The sequence below is a fragment of the Dendropsophus ebraccatus genome, chromosome 1 (assembly GCF_027789765.1).
Source record: "Dendropsophus ebraccatus isolate aDenEbr1 chromosome 1, aDenEbr1.pat, whole genome shotgun sequence".
Lineage (NCBI taxonomy): Eukaryota > Metazoa > Chordata > Amphibia > Anura > Hylidae > Dendropsophus > Dendropsophus ebraccatus.
The window spans coordinates 127,486,781-127,510,267 of record NC_091454.1 but is presented as its reverse complement, the minus strand read 5'-3'; positions in this window follow the sequence as shown (position 1 = coordinate 127,510,267).

The window sequence follows — 23,487 nt, the reverse complement described above, 5'->3', positions numbered from 1 at the left end:
CGATAAAAAGGTGTTGGTTTTCCCTATAACCACCTCATTTATGCAGATTAATATACATTAGTGGTGCGTTCACACCTACAGGATCTGCAGCTGATTTTCTGCAGCAGATTTCATTTAAATAACTGAACACAGCATCAAATCTGCTGCAGATCTGCTGCAGATCCTGTAGGTGTGAACGCACCCTCAACCTCATTTCTCAAAAACAAAAATGATCTTGATGGCCATAATAACTAATCACAGTACTTATTTTCAGAGCAGTTTCTAGGACTATTTGTTATTAGCAACAGTGCCAAGTTTTCTGTTAAACGTGTGATAAATGAGGCCTATTATGTTTTAAATTCCACTGTGTTTTGTAAGATTTCTGCTTGCTGTTAGTGAATAGAAATAACACTGTTTACATTTAAATGCCTTTTCCCGAAAATAGGCAATGCTGTCATAAACTGGGCCTTGTCTTCAGGAAAGAGACAGTGTTGCTAGGGTTAACTAGTTAGGGTTGTTTAGGGTGAATTTATCTTATATATCAAGAGCTGTTTTTTTTCTGTGCGATGTCAGCATGAAGACATCGGATTGTGAGTGCTGATTATGCTTTCTTTCAATGACATTGGTGTGGTCAGGAATTGGACTAGTGAGTGATTTCTCAATCTGTCCTTAATAGAGACGAGCGAACCTCGAGCATGCTAGAGTCTATCCAAACCCGAGCATTCGGCATAGCGGTGGCTGCTGAACTTGGATAAAGCCCTAAGGCTATGTGGAAAACATATCCATGTATTAATGTTTTCCAGACAGCTTAAGAGCTTTATCCAACTTCAGCAGCCCCCGCTATGCCGAATGCTCGGGTTCGGATAGACTCGAGCTTGCTCTAGGTTCGCTCGTCTCTAGTCCTTTACCAAAGCCTCTTGGCAACTTTTCTCTATAATAGTTAGTTTTCTCACTATGTATGGATTCTTTTAATAAACATGACCAGAGGATGATTGGTTTACTAGCACACGTGTAAGTTCCTATAAAGATTTTCTTTTTCTTCCCATACTTCCCATATAACCCCATTAAAGGTACTGGGACCATATGAATTACAGTACTTTATTTGGATTGGATTTGGATTTATTTTGGAGTGATTGTTGAGAGAATTGTGGATTTCATGTGGTTAAACTGCTGGGCATCTGAGTGTCTCTTACTCTATTTTTTATTTTCTATCTATATGAAAAAAAATTTATTCCCTTGCTTTATGTAAACATTCCTCCACTGTTAATAGATGTTTTATTACCTACACTTCTTGAATGGGAGAATCTACTGATGAGAGCAATATACTTTACTCCTGACATGAGTTTTGCTTATCTCAGTTTACAATGTATCAACCTAGGAGGCAGTAATGGTAATTGTATAGCTGGAGGTATATTTAGTACACATAATTTATTCTTCCCCATGATTATTTTACATAGCATAGTGTAATGGGCAATGTTATACTAGCATGATTTGTATGGTTGTGCAGTATGCATATTAATTTGAAAAAGTTGCTGAATCTCACTATGCATGGTATATTAAGCTTGTGTGGCAAAAAAATCATTTAAAGTGTACTTAAGGGTATCTCACACGTACCGGATCCGCAGTGGATTTGGGGTTAGATATCCACAGCGGAATTTTGATTCAACTGCGGATATGTAACCCGGCCCCCTCAACCCCCCGCAGCCTGCAGCTCCCGGCCTGGAGCATACATTACCTGCTCGGTGCCCTGGCTGTGTGTGAGACTCCCGGCTCCACTCGCTTCCCATCAACCAATCAGTGCTGCCATGCACTGATTGGCTGATGGGGAGCAAGGGGAGTCGGGAGCCTCACACACAGTCGCAGCGCCGAGCAGGTAAAGTATGCTCCGGGCCGGGGGCTGTTGGCGGCAGGGGGTTAAAGGGGCCGGGTCACATACTGGCAAATTCTGCTGCAAGTGTGTGACGCATTCAACTTCACACACCCCAGGATTAACAGCGTATTTCGCTACAAACTCACAGCGTGAAATCCGCTGCGGATCCGGTATGTGTGAAGCTACCCTAAGTGTGTTTTTAAAGCGTATTTAGGTTACAAACCCACTTGCCGGATCTGCAGTGAGTCTCCTTGCTGCGTTTTTGCAGGGAGACTCGCTGCAGATCCCGACCCTATACTTTCAATAGCAGAGAAACTCGCAGCAGGGATGTACATCCCTGCTGCGATTTTGTCTGCAGCCCGCCCCATTAACCCCCCGGCCGCCAGACATTATACATTACCCGGTCCCCGTTCCTGCTTGCTTCGGGGCTCCCGGTGTCTTCACGGCCCGCCCGGCCAATCAGTGCGCTGCGGCGGGGCAGCGCACTGATTGGCCGGGCGGAACGTGCCGGGAGCCGCTGAAGCAAGCAGGAGCCGGGATCAGGTAATGTATATCCTGCCCGCCCCCCTGCAGCCCCGATCGCCCCCAGCCCCGCAGCCCCCAGCCGCACGATCGCCTGCAGCCCCCGGCCGCATGATCGCCCGCAGCCCCCAGCCCCGCAGCCCCCGGCTGCATGATCGCCCGCTGGGGGCGATCGTGCGGTCGGGGGCTGCAGGGCTGCAGGCGATCGTGCGGCCGGGGGCTGCGGGGCTGGGGGCGATCGTGCGGCCGGGGGCTGCGGGGCTGGGGGCGATCGTGCGGCTGGGGGCGATCGTGCAGCCGGGGGCTGGGGGCGATCGTGCGGCCGGGGGCTGGGGGCGATCATGCGGTCGGGGGCTGCAGGGCTGGGGGCGATCGTGCGGCCGGGGGCCGGGGGCTGGGGGCGATATACATTACCTGATCCCGGCTCCTGCTTGCTTCAGCGGCTCCCGGCACGTTCCGCCTGGCCAATCAGTGCGCTGCCCCGCCGCAGCGCACTGATTGGCCGGGCGGGCCGTGAAGACACCGGGAGGCCCGAAGCAAGCAGGAACGGGGACCGGGTAATGTATAATGTCCGGCGGCCGGGGGGTTAATGGGGCGGGCTGCAAGTTTCTCTGCTATTGAAAGTATAGGGCCGGGATCTGCAGCGAGTCTCGCTGCAAAAACGCAGCAAGGAGACTCGCTGCAGATCCGGCAAGTGTGTTTGTAACCTTAAAGGGTATTTAAAGTGTGTATTTAAAGGGTACTTAAAATGTAGAGGTACAGCAAATGGTATATAATTGGTTCATCCTCTGTTGGCATGGATGTAGTTTCATTATGTCAATCATTCTGACCTTATAAGATGTAATAGAATGCATTTGAAATATTAATTATGTCAGCCATTCACTGGAACTTCTGTACTGATGAGTGCTTTCCTCTTTACTTGGACAAATAGAAGTACAGATGATGAGCAATTTCTTTAGTCTGACAAGGGAAGACAAAGTTCTCTGCCTATTAAGGGGGTAAATTGGCAGGATGTAATTCGACCTTTTAATGTTAAGGGCCATAATTGTCACAATCATTATATTTTATTTTCAATAAAAAAAAACCCTCATGCGGGACCTGGGGGAGAGCAAGGGGGAGATTTATCAAACATGGTGTAAAGTGAAACTGGCTCAGTTGCCCCTAGCAACCAATCAGATTCCACTTTACATTCCTCACAGACTCTTTAGAAAATGAATAGTGGAATCTGCTAGGGGAAACTGAGCCAGTTTAACTTTACACCATGTTTGACAAATCTCCCAACAAGTCTCCCAAATGTGGTGGAAAACCATCCAAAGTATGGGGAACATATTCAATCAATGTATTATTGCATTATTTAGTTGCTGTAAAGTAATATCACAAAATCCTCATAGAATGTCATCGTTCAGTCAGAGTTTGGCAGTATTATTAGATTAATGAGAAATTACAAAAATATCTATTAAAAATATTGTTAATGTGCACTGGTAGTGAAGTTATTTTAGGATGCAGATGATAGATTTTTCTGTTAGATAAACTTCCTGGAAGCAGTTTCTCTATCCCATACATTCTTAATAATTTGGTGCAAAATACAATTCAGGTTTATACGTCAAAGTTTTTTTTTCTTTTAATTAAGGCTGGGTTTATAATACGTTTTTACAATCCATTTTTTTCCATCCGGTTTTGCAAAATATTTGGATGCATTTGTCTGCATTCATTTTGAAAAAAACTATGCAAAAACGTAGTGTGAACCCAGCCTTATAAAGCTCATTCACCATGAAAGTTAAACATATCAACGAAAGCACTAAACCTTTGGGCTACCATGATGGATGAATGTCCTCTATAAGCCCCAAATTATGCAGCAAAAGGACATATGAACAATAAAGCTTCAGAACTGTAAAGAATCTGAACAGTAGACTAAGCTGCTTAGATCAGTCATATCTTTTGTACATTAGCTATTTTATTAAAAATATACAAATCTTCACATTTGTATAGTATTTATTAAAAGTCATCACTCACTGAATGGGAAAGACTATTCAACTGTTATTAAAAATTTGAGTCGAAAATAAAATTGATTCACAGTTCATTAATTTTGGAAACTAAATTATCAGCTGGGAATCTAATCCTGAAATAGTCCTTGTAAATTTCCTGCTGAAAACAAGGCGAGAAAAAAAAAATGTAGATAATTAAATATTTGCAAAGAATGTCCTTTGGAATTGATGTAATAAATAAGATAAAAGAGTTTACACTTAAAGAAGTAATTACTTAAATGTCAGTCCATAAAAAAAGGTGTCCTTATGGCAGCATATTATGGAGGCTGATGATGGAGGCTGATGTGCTGCTTTAGCCCTACATTTTAGCTAAAGGCACCTAACACAAAAGGTGTCATTTCTAGCTTCCCTGCTACCTGAGACCAAAACTTATGCGTACTCTCCGACCCCCCTCCCCCCCGCCCACAAACACACACACGCACATACACAATTACCACCACCAAATAAAACCACCAAACCAAAATTTAAAAAGTTATTCTAATCTGGATTGGGACGCAGTGATGCTGAGTGATGTCGGCAGTGAATGATAGCAGCAGCCTGGCCACCATTGACAGGGCGGCGGTCTGTGACCGAGGTCATTGGCAGTAAACAATAGAAACAGAGTACAGGGCACAGCGGCAAAAGCAAAATCGTTTTCACAATTGCTTACTTTTGTATTATCTAACAGTTTAAAAAATGTAAGAGGTGATAATACCACTTTAAGTATAAAATAGTTTTAGTTAAGGTTTCCCATATACCTTTATATAATAGTTATACTGTTACCAAATAATACCACTATACAAGGAACAAATATGATCATCATACATATTATCACCATACAGATATTGAACAAAGACTACTGTCCTGAGACCAATATAAAAAGGACAAATAATACAACCATGCAATGACCACATATGTATTACCACCTTATAGTGACTAAATATTATCATCAATATCACTACACTGGGAACAAACAATGCTGCAACATCCTTACCACATATTACCACTGCCAATCACTGAAAAATACCATTGGTTCTGCTACTGAATGAGCACCTCTGTAAAGAGTCCAACATTACCCCCATATTGTAACAATATTGTGATTAGGGTGCAGTTACATCCAGAGACTTACAGTTGTCATCTTCTATCATCAGTTGTTAACTTTCACTTTTCCATTCATGCTGGGCCATAATGAAGACTTCTTTTAGGCATTACATTGTAGGCCATGACCGTAGCGGCTATATACAGCAGCTCACCATAGAGGGGCGTATTAAGGGCCTCTCAAGGTCCTGAACAGTGGAGAGTTATGAGTCTGTTGTATTCACGAGGAATGCTCACCTAATACCTGTCCTTCCCTCCGACTGCCCCTTTCACCAGAGACAGTGACTGTTATGTATACTACAATTTAGGGGGCATGCTGCAACTTCTCCTGCTCATCTTCAATGCAGTTCTTTCACTCCCACTAATTTACACTTGGCATTTTTGTTGTAAAGTCTTGCTGCAAAAACCTATTAATAAAGGTCTACATTATGGTCTGACTCTTCTGCATTATTCTAATCAGAGAGAGTTCTCATGCAGTACAGTTCTGTAGCTGTATGCCAGCTGATGATGCATAGGAGACTTCAGAGCCAGCAGAAGGTTGCTCTATCTCTACAGAGAAGAGCTGCCTTTTGTAGACAGTCTGGCTGTCTTGCTAAAAATATTTCTTTTTATTAATTATGTATTTTACTATTTTTGTGCCCAAATAAAACTGCCAACGAGAAGACCTCTCCATATACAGTGTACGTCTAACAAAGCCAATGTAGTGTTCTATATGTTGGTTGCACTTAATTTTCCTTATTAGGGGAAATGTTTCAATTACAGCTTTGTTCTGCTTCTCTTTGGTGCTTCATTATATGGGACTAGAAAGTGACTGGGAGGGGCATATGGACATAATAAAGAAAGTAACCTAATCAAAAGCCCCAAACAGAGAGCCACTCATTGAGAATAGCTTACCCCAGGACAGTCAGCTAGGATGCTGGGGGAGTTACCCATGGTTATCAGCTGATCTTCATGATTCTGCAATGTCAAATGGGTTATCTCTAATGAGTCAGTCCATTTAATTTAATCTGTGTTCTATCCCACTGGCCCCATAACAGCTGCATGCTCCGCCATTACAATGTGTATGCATGTGTACACTGTCGATTTGGATGACTTTGCTGGAAGGTATATGCACCTGACCGTGCCGATCCGTCAGATGACTGATTGCTTGCTCCTTGTTCCCCGCTCACTACCGCCATTATGACACGTGCCGACAGCGAGCTGGTGAGAAGGGGCCACAGGAATCTGCAGGAGGGGCTCATAGGAGCCCATAGGAGATAGGGGCGGTCTGCTGCCCCTTCTGCTATTACATGAAATCTTTCAACATGTTGAAACACAAGTATCAGCCGACATTGTGCATGTCGGCTGATCGTTGCCTTTTAACAGGAGCTATTACCACAAGCAATTATCGGCAGTAATGGACGATAGTCGGCCAAATATGGCTGATAATCGCTTGATGTAATAGGGCCTTTAAACATACAGTATTACATGGTAGAAACAACAAAAACAGATTAGATAATAATAATCCAGAGGCTGAAGCCCTGCTGTGGAGAACAAATAGATAACAGCATTGGTTACCATGGAGACATGACTACATACGTCTTACCACCTCGAAATTAAAACCATGAATCTGTTTGGATCGCTCAAGAAAATAATGGCCACAGAAATATTTTAGCTACTTTGGGTAAAGTACATAGTACATAGTCTACACATAATTGTCAGAAATACATTATTTACCAATTAATAATTACTAGTCATTTAAATGGTTAATAATGGTTGCAAATTACATCCTCTGGAATATTACAATTTCCATATCCATTTAGAAAATTGCCCTTTGGCAAAATCTCAGCATTTATTTTACATGGTGTTTGCAGTCTGTAAATAAGTAAATACTTAAAAGGATTAGGACTATTCAACTAAACATCACTGTAACAGTATGTGCAAGCAGTCACAATTTTGTATTTTAAAAACCCTAAACTGATTTTCAACTTTGTGTGGTTAGCATGTGGATTGTGCTCAGATAACAAAGAATCTCTGCTCACTAACACCTAGGTTCCCTACAGCGGTCATTCCAAAAACTCACTGTCCTTACTGCTGATTTCCTGGTTCTTGTGATGTTTTGTCACCAAATTGATCAATCACTGGCTAAAGGGCCTTTTACATGGGTCGATTATCAGCAACTAGTGTTGCTAGAAATGGCTCCTGTGTCTGTTAATCTGTACGTGTGAAAGTGACACTGATCAGCTGAAAACGGGTCTTTAGAGCAGTTTTTTAAATTTATCGCTGTTGGGCACATATTGTCCTGTGTAAACAGGGGATGCGAGCCCGATAACGATAAAAGAAAACTGACAGCACCGATATTTATATATCTGTGCTGTCAGCTTAAAGGGAACCAATCACACAAAAATTGGCTATAAAGCTAAGGAAACGTGCTGGTAGATCAGCATGCTTCCTAACCATCCCCCTGTCCCCTCCGTCCCCTGTACATAGAGCCCGCAAAGTTAGTTTATTAGTCTCCCGGGCTCTATGCAAATTACCATGGAAGTAGTCACGGTGGGCGGGCGGCTTCTTCAAGTAGTCCGTGTCCTGGGCCGGCTCCGGCACTGTAATCACGCCCCTCTGGGTGTGTGTAGAAAGCGCTGCATGGTGACGTCATTAGGGGGGGGGGCGGCATTGCACATCGGCCTGGTTGACGTCTATACTAAGCTCCACATGCGCAGTGCAGCCGGAGAAGACGCTGCGGTACTGCGCCTGCGTGGCGTAGTACAGCAGCGGCTTCACCCACAGTACTGCGCATGCGCAGCTTAGTAAAGCTTAGTAATGCCGCCCCCCCCCCCCAATGACGTCACCATGCGGCGCTTTCTACACACACCCAGAGGGGCGTGATTACAGCGCTGGAGCCGGCCCAGGACACGGACTACTTGAAGAAGACACCCGCCCACCGTGACCACTTGAAGAAGCCGCCCGCCCACCGTGACTACTTCCATGGTAATTTGCATAGAGCCCAGGAGACTAATAAACTAACTTTGCGGGCTCTATGTACAGAGGACGGAGGGGACAGGGGGATGGTTAGGAAGCGTGCTGGCTGATCTACCAGCACGTTTCCTTAGCTTTATAGCCAATTTTTGTGTGATTGGTTCCCTTTAAAGATCAGTTGATGATGTCAGGGAGGACGGGGCCTGCGGCGCTGATGTGAATGGGGAAAAGTGGCACAGAGGTTGTGAAGCTCTACCCAGGTGGCACAATCCAGCAATGATAAAAAGCATTTTCCTCATACAGAAAGGGGGTGACAATATCACTTTAAGTCCTCTCCTTATAGCCTGGAAAAAATGGTTGGACAAGGCTCTGTTTTACTGGCTGAGAGGCATCATGTGACCAGGGTCCTCTATTTTCATACAGATGATGCACAAAAATATTACCCCTTCCCTAATTTACATTCTGGGCCTTAACCCCTTAAGGACCGGGCTTAACCCCTTCTGGATCGGGCTAATTTTCCTTTTTGCGTTTTCGTTTTTTCCTCCTTGTGCTTAAAAGGCCATAGCACTTGCATTTTTACACCTACAGACCCACATGAGCCCTTATTTTTTGCGTCACTAATTGTACTTTGCAATGACAGACTGAATTGTTGCATAAAATATGCTGCGAAACCAGAAAAAAAAAGCGTAAGATCGCTTTCTCAAGGGGCGCCCCTTGAGAAAGCTATCTTACGCGAAACGTGTGTCGGGGTTACAGACGCCAGACTCCACTATGGGTAAGCGATACTTATATCCTTGGTAGACACTTTTCAGTCTGTGTTTAGCAGCCCTGAGGCCATGTGGCTACACTACATGTGCTGATATTTATTTTCCAAAGACGCTTACCTATACTTGTTTATGCGATTATATGACTTTATATTGTGGTTTCTGTCTGTCTTTACTGGATCCTTTTTGCAGTATAATATGTTAAGAGATTTTTATTCATGTTAATAAAAATTATGTAATTTTTAAAAGTATAGCCTTGTATTGTGTACTTGTTTGATAGAAAGGCTATCATATGGTATATTTCTGGACAGAGTAAGGTGTGGTTAATTAACTCTGCTAGGCAGAGACCAATATAATGATGTAAATGTCCATTGGAACTATCGTGTATATAATGATATGTAACATGTACAGGGGCGTAACTAGAAATGGCTGGGCCCCACAGCAAACTTTTGATTGGGGCCCCCCCCCTCCTCGACCACCCACTATGCCATCAACACACCCAGCTCTACACAGGTTCTATACACCATATAAATTACACTGCAGTTATATTAAGTGACTCACAGGGGACGCCTTCTCTCATTAGAGTTGTTTCCTTTTCATTTTCTTCTCCATCTGTCCTGGGCCATTATAAGAACTCCGAGCCACGAATCCACAGAATCTGCCAGACAGACAAATTAGGCTCTGTGTAGACAGCTTATAGATTTCCCCTTGTTCAGTCCTCCATATAGATGGCCCCATGTGCATCTACTATAGTAGAGATCCCCCTCTGTGTAATCCATTTATAGTAGATGACACCCTCTGTGCATCACCTATATCAGAGGTAGGGAATCTCTGCTCTCCAGCTTCTGCAAAACTACAACTCCCATCATGTATGGACAGTCAAAAATAAAGCTGTAGTTTTGCAATAGCTGGAGAGCCAAGGTTCCCTATCCCTGCCCTACAGTATATGGTCCCCTCTGTGTAGTCCTCTTAGATGACCCCTCTGTGTCAACCCCCCCAGTGTAGTTCCCCTTATAGATGCCCCCTAGTCCCCTTCATAAATGGCCCCTCTGTGTAGTTCCCCTTTTAGATGGCCCACATTCCCCATAAAAGTAGCCCCCAGTGTTGTCCATCCCCGTCCCGCATATAGGTAGCCCCCAGTGTTGTCCATCCCCGTCCCGCATATAGGTAGCCCCCAGTGTTGTCCATCCCCCATATAGGTAGCCCCCAGTGTTGTGCATTCCCATCCCCCATATAGCCCCCAGTATTGTGCATCCCCCCATATAGCCCCCAGTATTGTGCATCCCCCATATAGCCCCCAGTATTGTGCATCCCCCCATATAGCCCCCAGTATTGTGCATCCCCCATATAGCCCCCAGTATTGTGCATCCCCCATGTAGCCCCCAGTGTTGTCCATCCTTAGCCCCCAGTGTTGTCTATCCTTAGCCCCCAGTGTTGTCTATCCTTAGCCCCCAGTATTGTGCATCCCCTTCCCCACATAGCCCCCAGTATTGTGCATCCCCTTCCCCACATAGCCCCCAGTATTGTGCATCCCCTCCCCCACATAGCTCCCAGTATTGTGCATCCCCTTCCCCACATAGCCCCCAGTTTTGTGCATCCCCTTCCCCACATAGCCCCCAGTATTGTGCATCCCCTTCCCCACATAGCCCCCAGTATTGTGCATCCCCTTCCCCACATAGCCCCCAGTATTGTGCATCCCCTTCCCCACATAGCCCCCAGTATTGTGCATCCCCTTCCCCACATAGCCCCCAGTGTTGTGCATCCCCTTCCCCACATAGCCCCCAGTATTGTGCATCCCCTTCCCCACATAGCCCCCAGTATTGTGCATCCCCTTCCCCACATAGCCCCCAGTATTGTGCATCCCCTTCCCCACATAGCCCCCAGTATTGTGCATCCCCTTCCCCACATAGCCCGCAGTGTTGTGCATCCCCTTCCCCACATAGCCCGCAGTGTTGTGCATCCCCTTCCCCACATAGCCCGCAGTGTTGTGCATCCCCTTCCCCACATAGCCCGCAGTGTTGTAGCCCCCAGTATTGTGCATCCCCTTCCCCACATAGCCCCCAGTGTTGTGTATCCCCTTCCCCACATAGCCCGCAGTGTTGTGCATCCCCTTCCCCACATAGCCCGCAGTGTTGCCCCTCTGATTAAAAAAACAAACACATAACTCACCTAACCCCACGCTCCCCCGTTGGTCGACGGTCTCCTCTTCTCTCTGCCTCCGCCCGATGAGCAGCCCTCTGGTGAAGTCCCGGCAGCGTCATCGCTGAGCGCTCAGTGTGCGCGGCGGCGGCTGGGACTTCCGGTTTGTGTTCTTAGTACCGGAAGTCCCAGCCGCGGCGGCGCACACTGAGTGCTCAGCGATGACGCTGCCAGGACTTCACCAAAGAGCTGCTTATTGGGTGGGACACTCTTGTGATCGCAAGCAGAATGCTTGCTTGCGGTCACAAGAATGATTGACAGGGCGGGAAGCCTATGGCTTCTCGCGCTGTCAGTCAGAACACTGAACACCCGGGAGGCCCGCTCGGCCGCCGGGTGTTGCAAGCGGTCATCTTCGGGGGGCCAAGGCCACGGGCCCCCTGATGTTAGGGGCCCCGTAGCAGCTGCTACGGCGGTAGTTCCGCCCCTGAACATGTATAACTTTTATTGTATCTGATGACTCTGATCTGATGCTCTATTCCCATACTTATAACACTTTTATCCTTTGGTCTATGGGGCTGTGTGAGGTGTCATTTTTTGCGCCATGATGTGTTCTTTCTATGAGTACCTTGATACCGCATATGCGACTTTTTGATCACTTTTTATTACAATTTTTCTGCATTTGATGCAACCAAAAATGCACAATTTTGCACTTTGGGACTTTTTTTGCGCTTACGCTGTTTACCGTGCGAGATCAGGAACGTCATAAATTAATATTTTGGGCGACTATGCATGCAGTGATACCAAACATGTTTATTTATTTATTTTTATTTATAAATTGAGAAAAGGGGGGTAATTTATTATAATACAAGTACACTGATCTCTCAGAGATCTATGCTGTATAGTTATTCTGCATAGATCGATGAGATCAGTGTTCTATTGCTTTTGGCTGCTGCATCCAAAAGCAATAGAATGCTGAGCTGGGATCAGCGCTATTACGGCGCAGACCGCGGTCTGCGGCCCCGCTCTGAACTCCCCCATCCGAGCGTGGACATACAATTAAGCCCTCGTGCGGGAAGGGGTTAAGGACCGAGCCAATTGTCACTTTTGCATTTTCGTTTTTTCCTTCTCGCCTTCTAGGCCCCATAACTCTTTTATTTTTCCACCTACAGGGCCATGTGAGGGCTTGTTTTTTTCAGGAGCAGGTGTACTTTGTAATGGCATATTTCAATCTGTCGTAAAATGCATACGGTAATATTATTATTTCATTTTAATAGATCAGACAATTACGCACGCTACGGTATTACGCACGCTACGGTACAATATTATATGTTAATTAACATTATTTTTATGTGTTTTATGTATAAAATTGGAAGGGGGGGTGATTTTCACTTTTATTGGGGGAGGGGCTTTGGGGCATTTTTTAAACTTTTAAGTTCCCTTAGGGGACTTTTACATTATTACATTAGATTTCTCACACTGATCACTGCTATGCCATAGCTGGAGATGGGTGTCATCAAGGGGTTAAAGTATAAAATAATGTACTACCTCCCTCCCAAATAAATTCACAGCATTACTCCAGACCTCAACCAGACCCCTAAATACAGACACTGGATCTCAAAATAATTTTTTTTTGCAAGTCACGACAGAACTGTAGCCAGGAGACAACACACCACTCAAAGCCCCAGGGCCCCGGGCTACCGCCTGAAATGGACCTTTTATAATCAGCTACTGCATGTAAGTGAACACTGGGTGACTAACACACTGCAGTACGTAAGGGGTTAAGCAGAAGGACACAGGATGGCTTTCATCTTCCTTCTGCATCCCTGGGCCCCCCTACTGCACAGGCCCCATAGCAGCTGCCTAGCCTCTATGGTAGTTATGCCAATGCTTGTGGATCATCCCTTGGGCCATTGGGGATCTCAGTGCAAGACAAGTACAAAACAAAAGGAGAGATCGAGGCGCTTTCTAGTGCAAGACAAGGGTGTAGAGTTGATTTGGCTCAGTATCAATGCATTCTGCTGTCACTTTGCTCATGCTGAACTCCCCCACACCTTTAACCAAACCAGAAAATGAGAGCAGGATGCAGTGGTTCTGGGATGAACTGTCAGAAGTGTAATGTTCAAGTAATTTTTTTTTACATTTTTTCAATGGTGATCTTCCATTGACATAGCTGTATGGGGGCTTATTTTTGTGGGACAAGCTGGTACTTTTTATTGGTACTATTTTTGAATATGTATTTCATTTTGCAGACATAGCTGGGTACTCAGGCATTCATGGCAGGCTTGGGACCTTCACAATGAGGAAGTACTGTGCTGCGCTCTTGACAAGTCTTGGTCCAATATGACCATGGCATGTAAAGGGTTAATCTATCAGGAGGTTTCTCCTTTCCTAGTAGGACAGTAGAAGTTTTTTAACCAGGAAGGCACAACTTCTCAATTCTGTAAAGTCTGCATGAAGAAATAAACAGCGATAAACTATGAAGTAACTTCGTAGTTGACCTGTCTTTAGACATATTTTTAGCAATAGACTTTAGGGCAATCTTTGACTTTATTAAATTTTACAAGAACTTGACTATAAACCTTTATAGCCAAGTGTTATGCAGAGCATAATTAGGCATTTGACTTGTTTATAGGAAATTAAAAGACAACAGCTACTGGCAGGCATTATGTTTCCCTGGGCAAGAGAGACCTTGTTCAAAGAACATGCCTGAGCCAGCCATAATTTAATCACCCCCCCCCCCCCTCCCACACACACACACCCTTCTGCACCATATGTGTACAGTCAGTTAAATCCAGTTACTCACAGGGGGCATCTTCTTTGAGTAAATTGCCAGTAACACTTTATCTCATCAGAGTCATTCACTTTTCTTTTTCTTCTCCTTCTGGCATGGGCCATCATAAAGACTCCCAGCTACAACTTGTCCCCATGGAGCGAGATGGAGAATGAAAACCTCTATATCATATTTATAAATTTCTTCATTAATTAGTCTTTTAAATACCTAAATAAAATCTCTATGCTGGGAGTATCTTTTGCCATCCAACTTTTTTCAATTGTCCATTTTATTTACAATAGTAGCTATATATCATCTCTGAATCACTTAGAAGCCACCCTCTAGGCTGTGAATTATGTTGTGCTGTTTCTTTTCCTTATTACCAAATCTTCTCCCAATCCCTTTTATCTCCTGGACATACATCTGTTCCCACAATTTAGCTAAATGCACCTTCTTTCTCTTACCTACGTAAGCAGTTCCCTATTTTTTTTTTAAATATGCTTTTTTTTCCTTGTGCTATCTAATAATATTCCAAGTAAGCTAGAATCACATTTCATAATTTCCCCCACTTCCCTGTGCCTCTGCCAAGTCTTCCATTCCTGCACCTTATTAATCTCCAAATAATTAAGATTATTGAAAAGTGAAGTCAAACGCATAATCCCCTTCTTCTCCATGATCCCTTTCATTTTGATCCATGTAGGGTAGTAGTCCCTAGTAGTCATGTGCTGTTACCAGGATAATTGGCCAAACCCCTATTGGTTACCGCATGAGGGTCTGGTTTCAGCTGCATGTGGTGACACACAGTAAATGTGGGAACGTGGCCTAAGACTGATCAGATATCAATATGATGTTCAGAAACTAGAAAATCATGCTGCTGGTTGGTGAGAGAAGATGGGGCACAGTAACCTTGTACTGTGCCCATTCCTAAGAAGATCTTATAAATTACAGTGAAAATTAATTTAATAAAACAGTAATTTTTTTCAGAGCTCTCAGTGGCAGGTTGTGCTCTGTTACTCCACATATGCCACTTAGACGCAAAAGAATCAACAAGACAAAAGGCACCCCATATTCTAGGGTGTAAAACACTCAAAAGTATTAGGCATCAATCATGTGGGAATGCACTCATCAAATGTTGCTGTGAAAGGTAAGGTACAACTCTATGAGTAGCAGAAAAAATATCCTATTATGGCTTCAGTATAGTATCCATCCTGCACTAGAAACATAAATCAAAAACTTCTCTGTCTGTATGCCTCATGCCAGGAAACAATAGTCATGAATGAAGTAGAAAAAACGTCACCTTTCAAAGTCGTTCTAACCCTTCGTTAGGTACGTTGTGGAGAATACTGTTGGAGGAGTTTTATGCCAGTGCAGGGCCGCCCTATCGGGGTGTTAACTCCGCCTAGGGCAGGTTTTACAGTAGGGTATAGGCTAGGGCATTAAAGGACCCATTGTCCCCAGCCTATCCTGACCCATCTCCCATCCTGCATCCCAGGCCACATACTATTGGGGCACCTGAGGACGCCTCGAGTAAAGGCATAGTGAACATTGACGCTTTATGTAATTGTACAGCTGGCTGTGTGTGATTCATCCATTTACCAGACATGACACGGCTTTTTAATTTTTTTGGATTGGAATATTGACAAGAGTATTGGAGATTTAATAATAAAAGTTATGTTTTAATTTCCATTCTGTGATTATATTTTGGCTGGGAATTTATTGGTATCCACAATGGCAGTGATGAGTTCTATGCCTGCTCAGATGAGAGCTGTAACAGGAATTACAGTAGTGTACCCCTTGGGAGCAAGGTGATAAGTTAGTAGAAGACATTGCCTCACTGCAGCTCATTGAGCTGCTGGTCCATTGTTGTCCAGTTAGACCAATAATTAACCTTGGTCGATTGGTCGAGCCACACTTTAAGGGTGTGTGAGGGAGGATCACCCGCTGGGATTCCGCAGCTCACCCCTGCTTGCTGCTGCCCTCATCTCCGCCCCTGCCATATCTATGCACAGGCAGATTCCACCATCTGCCCAAAGAATGAACCTGTTCATTCTTCAGGCGAAAGGCAGAATCTGCCTGGCACAGATTGGCAAAATGCAAATCTGTTCTGCTATCAACAAGTGTGCAGGGCTAAGCACAGACTGAGGCATTACTTCACACAGAGAAAATTGCAGTGGAAATCTATAACAGCCTGATTTTTTGGGCAGCCACAGAGACAACTAGATTTATCAAGAGGCCTGCACCTATGGTGTGATTACACAGACAGATTTTCCAGTGCGGTTCTAGAAGCCAAAGCCAGGAACAGACTATAAACAGAGAACAGGTCTTAAAGGAAAGACTGAGTTTGTTTCTCTTTTCAAATTCATTCCTTTGTTTTCAATAATTGCAACCAAAAACCTGCATGTGTAAACAAGCCATTATTACATTTAGGTCAAGAGCACCACTGGCAGGGGTTTCCGCAAGACACTTAAAAGAACAAAAAAGCAAAAGCTCACTGCTAACGGCAAAACATAAACCGGCAAAACAATAGAGATATGAAAATCACTAAAAGCAGCCCCCCCCAACTACTGAAGAAAATCTCCATAAAGGTACAAACACACACGGCTTATACGCTGCGTATTTACTGCTGCGATACGCAGCAGATACGCAGCAGAATAGATCTAAATAACTGAACACAGTATCAAATCTGCTGCGTATCTGCTGTGTGTGTTTGTACCCTAAAACTCCATACCATTTGGAAGTAGTGTATACCATCCCACCACAGTAAGGTGGCCTCATGCCCAGGATGGAACGCAAATCTGCTGCGTTGACATGACAGGATCAGCAGCAGATTTGATGGCACAGATTTGATGCTGTGTTTAGTCATTTAAGGCAAGCGGGGAGCGAGGAGCAAATGAGCGCTAATAGCGCTCGTTTGCTCCTGTCAGTCGGCCTGTGGAATATGGCCTTTAGTTATATTGACATCTGTAGCATCAAATCTGCTGCGGATCCTGTACGTGTGATTGCACCCTAACTATGGCCTCTCCTTGGCTGATAGTAAGCCTATACTATGCAGGATTCAACTAATACTGGCAAAAATAACCCCCAGCAAAATGCTAGTCTTAGTAAATATCCCCTAGTATTCCTGTATTCTCTAATAAACCAACCACTTTGATGGCGATGACAGTATTATAATGTCATAGCACGTACAATTCTCCAGTGAACTGAATAATACACAGAGCAGTTCTCAATAAAGTCACAAGGAATTTAACTCTAAAATCATTAGGTTAATCTTTATAATTGGCCTTCTATATGAGTGTGTAAAAGTATTTATGGGTGGGGACAAGCCTTAAGAGTTTGTGGAGACTTGCTTTATGACCGGCAGTCTGGCAATGTTTCAGCAGTTCTTCATATATGTATGTTAACTCATTTGTTACTGCCTTTGGCTGTTATGTCGTCATTCCAAGGAGAGGCAGGTATGAACATATGCATGGCAATAAACTTAATTGTGAAAATGTCCTCTAAATGTCACTTTGATGAATCAATCTTTATCCTGGATGTTTTTGAATGATTACTACATGCCAAACGCAATGCAAATGTTAGCATAACTGACTTTTTATGAGTGCATATGGGGTTGAAAAGCCAAGCAAAAAATATGCGTTTAAAGCTGTGAAATTTCACTGATTTAATGTATAATCTCCTATCATACAGTTTGCAAAATTAGATCTAGCCATCTGGATGCATGTAGAAGTTCTCCCAGAACAACAAGCACTTCTCTCTTGAAGAAAAATCTTTAAGGCCATCATTTTGATGGCAAAAGATGGCTGTCTTTTGACAATATTGAAATAATGATCATAATTGACAGCCGCAAAACAACATTGTGTGAACATAGCCTTAGGCTGGGTTCACACTGGGTTTTTGTAATGTTTTTTTTTTTGCATATAATGGATAAAAAACTGATGCATCCGTTTTATTGCGTTTACGTATTCACTTCTATTATAAGAAAAAGGATCAAAAATGGATCAAACGCACCTGTTTTTTTAGCGTACATGTGGTCGACCATGTTTTTGTGTTAGTTAAAAACCGGATGTGTTTTGATTTTTTTTTTTTATAGAAGTTAATGATGAAAACGGATGCACACTAATGCATTCGTTTTTTTGCATAAAACAGATGAGAAAAAAAGATTTCAAAAACCCATCCTTACTCTGACAGAGACAAGTAAAACTTCAAATATGATCTACATTTATTCAAATCATTCTTGTGACAGCACATCAAGATGGTGATTTCAAGAAATGCACAAATATCAACATACTGTGTGAGTACCATACATTATTTTTGTCACACTTAAATGTGATGTCACTAAGATGACCCTGTCAGGAAAGTGTAGGTGTATTGTTTCCTCCAGTATACATAATTTATGCAATATAATTATACTCTAATTCCACCTATAGATATATGTCACAAGTACAAAACTTAAATATAAGGTCCTCTCCAGTTAACCCTTATATAACATAAACGTCTATTACCATAAACTTTATGCAACAGACAATTGAGACTAGTTCACATAAAAAAAACATATTTTATTGATTAAAAGACAAAATAGAATATTAAATCAAGCAAAGAAACCAGACTCCGTGAACACGTTAGCAGCATCATATACAAATAATGTCCATACGACTCAACTGTGTCCAACTTGGACCAAAATAACAGATAATTTACATTAGGGAACATGTTGTGCACATTCCACCTCACACTCACCCGTATATGCCGCTACACTGTACCACAGTAAGTCCCTCTCAACGTACGTTTTGCGATCACCGCTTTATCAGGAGGGCATGTAAGTCCCCCTCAAAGTACATTTCGCAATCACCACTTCATGCCTTCCTGATAAAGCAGTGATCGCGAACGTACGTTGAGGGGGACTTACTGTGGTACAGTGTAGCGGCATATTAGGGCATGTTCCCTAATGTAAATTAGCTGTTATTTTGGTCCAAGTTGGACGCTGTTGTAATGACATATGTACAAGCCGGATAAACTTAATTTCTTTTGAATTGGAATGCGGGCACATACGGATGTGCCCGCATTACAATTCACCATAGCTGACAATGTAGAGTGCGTCCTGAGCTGCACTTTACATTGTCTGCACTGTCAGACACTTTTTTTCACAGTACACTTTAACTTTTACAGCAATGATCAATTAGATTATTGCTGCATTACTCTGGTCTGCAGCAAACCAGATTCATCGATTGCCGAGCCGGGATCAGCATCAGTACAACATTGAGCCCTGGCCCGGTAAGTAGAAGATCCCCCCACTAGACACCAGGGAATGGGGCACAGCATTTGAATGCAGCTGTCAGTTTTGACATCTGTATTTTAACCCCTTAGTGACCGCCATGCTGCCTTTTCACGGCGGCCACTAATGGGCTTTATTCCGATGCGTATGCCTTTTAACGGCGGACGCATCGGAACAAATTACCGCCTGGTGGCGGCTGCAGGACGGGGGATCAGCAGTCAGTGTGACCGCTGACCCCCTCCTGTAACGGCCCGGAGCGGAGGATCTAACATCTAACGGGTTCCGGTGGATCCCGGTCGGCGCCGTGGGTCACTTACGTGATCGCGATGTCCCGCGGCGCCGTCTGGTCCTCCGATCTCTCCATGGTGATCCCGGGGTCCTAATGAAGGTCCCCGGGGTCACCATGGAGATGCCTCATGCTGACAGGGGTGGCCGTGGCTATTGCCTGTACTGCATGTATTGTAACAGTGATTTAAGTATTTTACACTAGTGTACAGTAATGTACACTAGTGTAAAAGTAAAAAAAAGTGAAAAAAAATGTGCACCAAACACAACACAGATCCCCCCAATAATAAAGATGCATTACATTCCCTATACCCAATAAAACGTGACATAAAAGTGATCAAAAACACAAATCCTATACATATTTGGTATCGTTACGTCCGTAACGACCCAATCTATAAAACTATATCAATAATTATATCGCACGACACACGCTGTAAAAAAAAAATAAAAAAAACATTACCAGAATAGCTGTATTTTATCAATCCACTTTAGAAAATACGTCATAAAAGAGATTAAAAAAGTCATATACATATAATATTTGGTATCAATAGAAACTACAGATCTTCCCGCAACAAATAAGCCCCAAACCAGCTCTGTTGCGCAAAAGATAAGAAAGCTATGGATCTTGCAATGCGGCGACAGTTTTTGTGGATTTTTGCTAGGAAGATAGTTTCTATTGCGCCAAAGTGATAATAGTTAAAAAATAAAAGAATACATATATTGTGTTATTAGTGACCGCCGATACGGATTTTTACGGCGATCACTAATGGGCTCTATTCTGCTGCCATCAGCTCTTTATGGCGATGGTGCAGAATAGTGCAGCGGCGCCGGTAATGCCCGCAGCCCCCTCCTCCCCACACCGGCGATCGCCGTTATTACCAGTATAACGGTGGCCACCGGTAACGGACATTGCCAGCGCAGCTGAACGCTTTAATCTCTTCTCACAGTGAATCCACGGTGAGAGGAGATGAGAATATGTCCCCCCCCTGTCCCCAGAATTAACCCTAGTGACCTGGTCACTGACCCTCCCCTCCCTGGGCGGCCATCTGATCCAAGATGGCCGCCGCCATCACTGTGAACAGACTCTGTTCACAGTGATGGAATTTCTAAAAATGATCAAAGCTCCATTCTCTCCACCACCAGAGGTGGCGGAGAGCATGGGGCAATGATCGGTGACCACCCGCTGTGGTCCCAGTACAAGCGATCAGCGGTATATACTATATACCACTGATTGCTTGTTCCACATGGTGTCGGCACTTTTTTACCCGTCACCAAAGTCAAGTGCCCTGGATTACCCGTAACCACCCCAGATTGCCCGTAACCACCCCAGATTGCCCATCACCACCCCAGATTGCCCGGAACCACGCAGATTGCCCGTAACCATCGCAGACAGCCCGTAACCATCGCAGACAGCCCGTAACCACCACAGATTGCTACAGACTGCCCATAGCTACCCCAAATTGCTCGCATTGACCACCCCAGATTTCTCGCAACCTCCCCAAATTGCCCGTCACCTCCCCAGATTGCCCGTCACCTCCCCAGATTGCCCATCACCACCCCAGTTTGCCCGTCAACACCCCAGATTGCCCATCGCCACCCCAGATTGCCCGTCGCCACCCCCAGATTGCCCGTCGTCACCCCAGATAGCCAGTGAACACCCCCAGATAGCCAGTAAACACCCCCAGATTTCCCATAACCACCCCAGATTGCCCGTAACCATCCCAGATTGGCTGTAACTACCCCAAATTGCCTGTAACCACCCCAAATTGCCCGTAACCACCCCAGATTGCCCGTAATCACCCCAGATTGGCACAGACTGCTCGTAACCACCCCAGATTGCCCATAACCACACCAGATTGCCTGTCGCAACCTCAGATAGCCAGTAAACACCCCAAGATTGTCCATTACCACCCCAGATAGCCAGTAAACACTCACATATTGCCTGTAACTAAAATGACACTCCTTCCCTTCTGAGCCATGCTGTGTGCCCATACAGTGGTTTATGTCCACATATGGGGTACCATTGTACTCAGGAGAAGCTCCGTTACAAATGTTGGGGTGCTTTTTCTCCCCTGTTCCTAGTGAAATTGAAAAATTTTAAACTAAACAAACATGTTATTGGAAAAATTCAATTTTTTTCTTTTTTACTGTCTAGTTTTGAATACTTTCCTCCAATACCTGTGGGGTCAAAATGCTCACCACACCCCAAGATGAATTCTTTGAGGGGTGCACTTTCCTAAATGGGGTGACTTTTGGGGGGGTTCTATTCTGCAGACATTACAGGGGCTCTGCAAACGCACCTGGCACTCAGAAACTTCTTCAGAAAAATCATGCACTGAAAATGCTAATTGGAGCTCCCTTTCTTCTGAGCCCGGCTATGTGCCCATACAGTAGTTTACGCCCCCATATGGGGTACCGTTCTACTCAGGAGAACCTGCGTTACATATATTGGGGTGAGTTTTCTCCCCTCTTCCTTGTGAAATTGAGAAATTTCAAACTAAACAAACATATTATTGGAAAAATTCAATTTTTTCATTTTTACTGTCTTCTTTTGAATACTTTCCTCTAATACCTGAGGGGTCAAAATGGTCACCACACCCCAAGATGTATTCTTTGAGGGGTGTACTTTCCAAAATGAGGTGACTTTTGGGGGGGGGGGTTATTCTGCTGACACTATAGGGGCTCTGCAAACGCACCTGGCGCTCAGAAACTTCTTCAGCAACATCTGAACTGGAAATGCTAATAGGTGCTCCTTCCCTTCTGAGCCCGGCTGTGTGCCCATACAGTGGTTTACGCCCACATATGGGGTACCATTGTACTCAGGAGAACCTGCGTTACAAAATTTGGGGTGCATTTTCTCTCATGTTTAATATGAAAATGAGATACTTTAATCTTAACACATATATTATTGGAAAATTTCTATTTTCAATTTTTTTCCGGCCTAATTGTGAATACTTCCTCCAGCCCTTGTAGGGTTAAAATGCTCATTATACCCCTAGAATAATTCTTTAAGGTGTCTAGTTTTCAAAATGTGGTTACTTATGGGTGTCCAGTATACAAGCCTCCTAAATCAACTTAAAAAAAGATCTGGACCCTAAAAAAAAATCAGTTTTGGAAATTTTATGAAAATTTCATAATTTGCTGATACACTTCTAAGCCCCGTAACACCCTAAAAAAGTGAAATATGTTTACGAAATGAAGCCAGAAAAAAGAGGACATATTGGTAATGTGACTTACTAACTAATTTATGTGATATGACTTTCTTTTTTTAGAAGCAAAGAATTTCAAAGTTTGTAAAATGCAAATTTTTCTAATTTTTCATGATATTTTGATGTTTTTCACAAAAAACACACAAGAGAGTGACCAAATTTTGCCACTAAAATAAAGTACCATATGTTAGGAAAAAAACAATCTCAGAATCGCTAGCATACGTTAAAGCATCACTGAGCTATAAGCACATGAAGTGAGACAGGTCAGATTTTAAAAAAGGAGCCTGGTCATTAAGGTCCAAATGGGCTTGGTCCCTAAAGGGTTATTGTATAATCAGCGGGCGCGGCTATCGGATCGCGTCCGCTAATAGATGCGATGCCAGGCTACAAATAGCACCCAGGATTGCGGCGGTTCAGAGCGGGGTCGTGGCCCCCCCTCTGAACCCCCCCGCATCAGGACGTAAATGTACTGACTGATGCAGGAAGAGGTTAAATTAAATGCTGTTGAGCCACCGTTTGCAAAATTGAATGGAAATTATGTTTCTGGGCAGCTAAAAACGATTAATCAGCTCGAAATGAAAAAGGTTATTCTCTATGTATTTA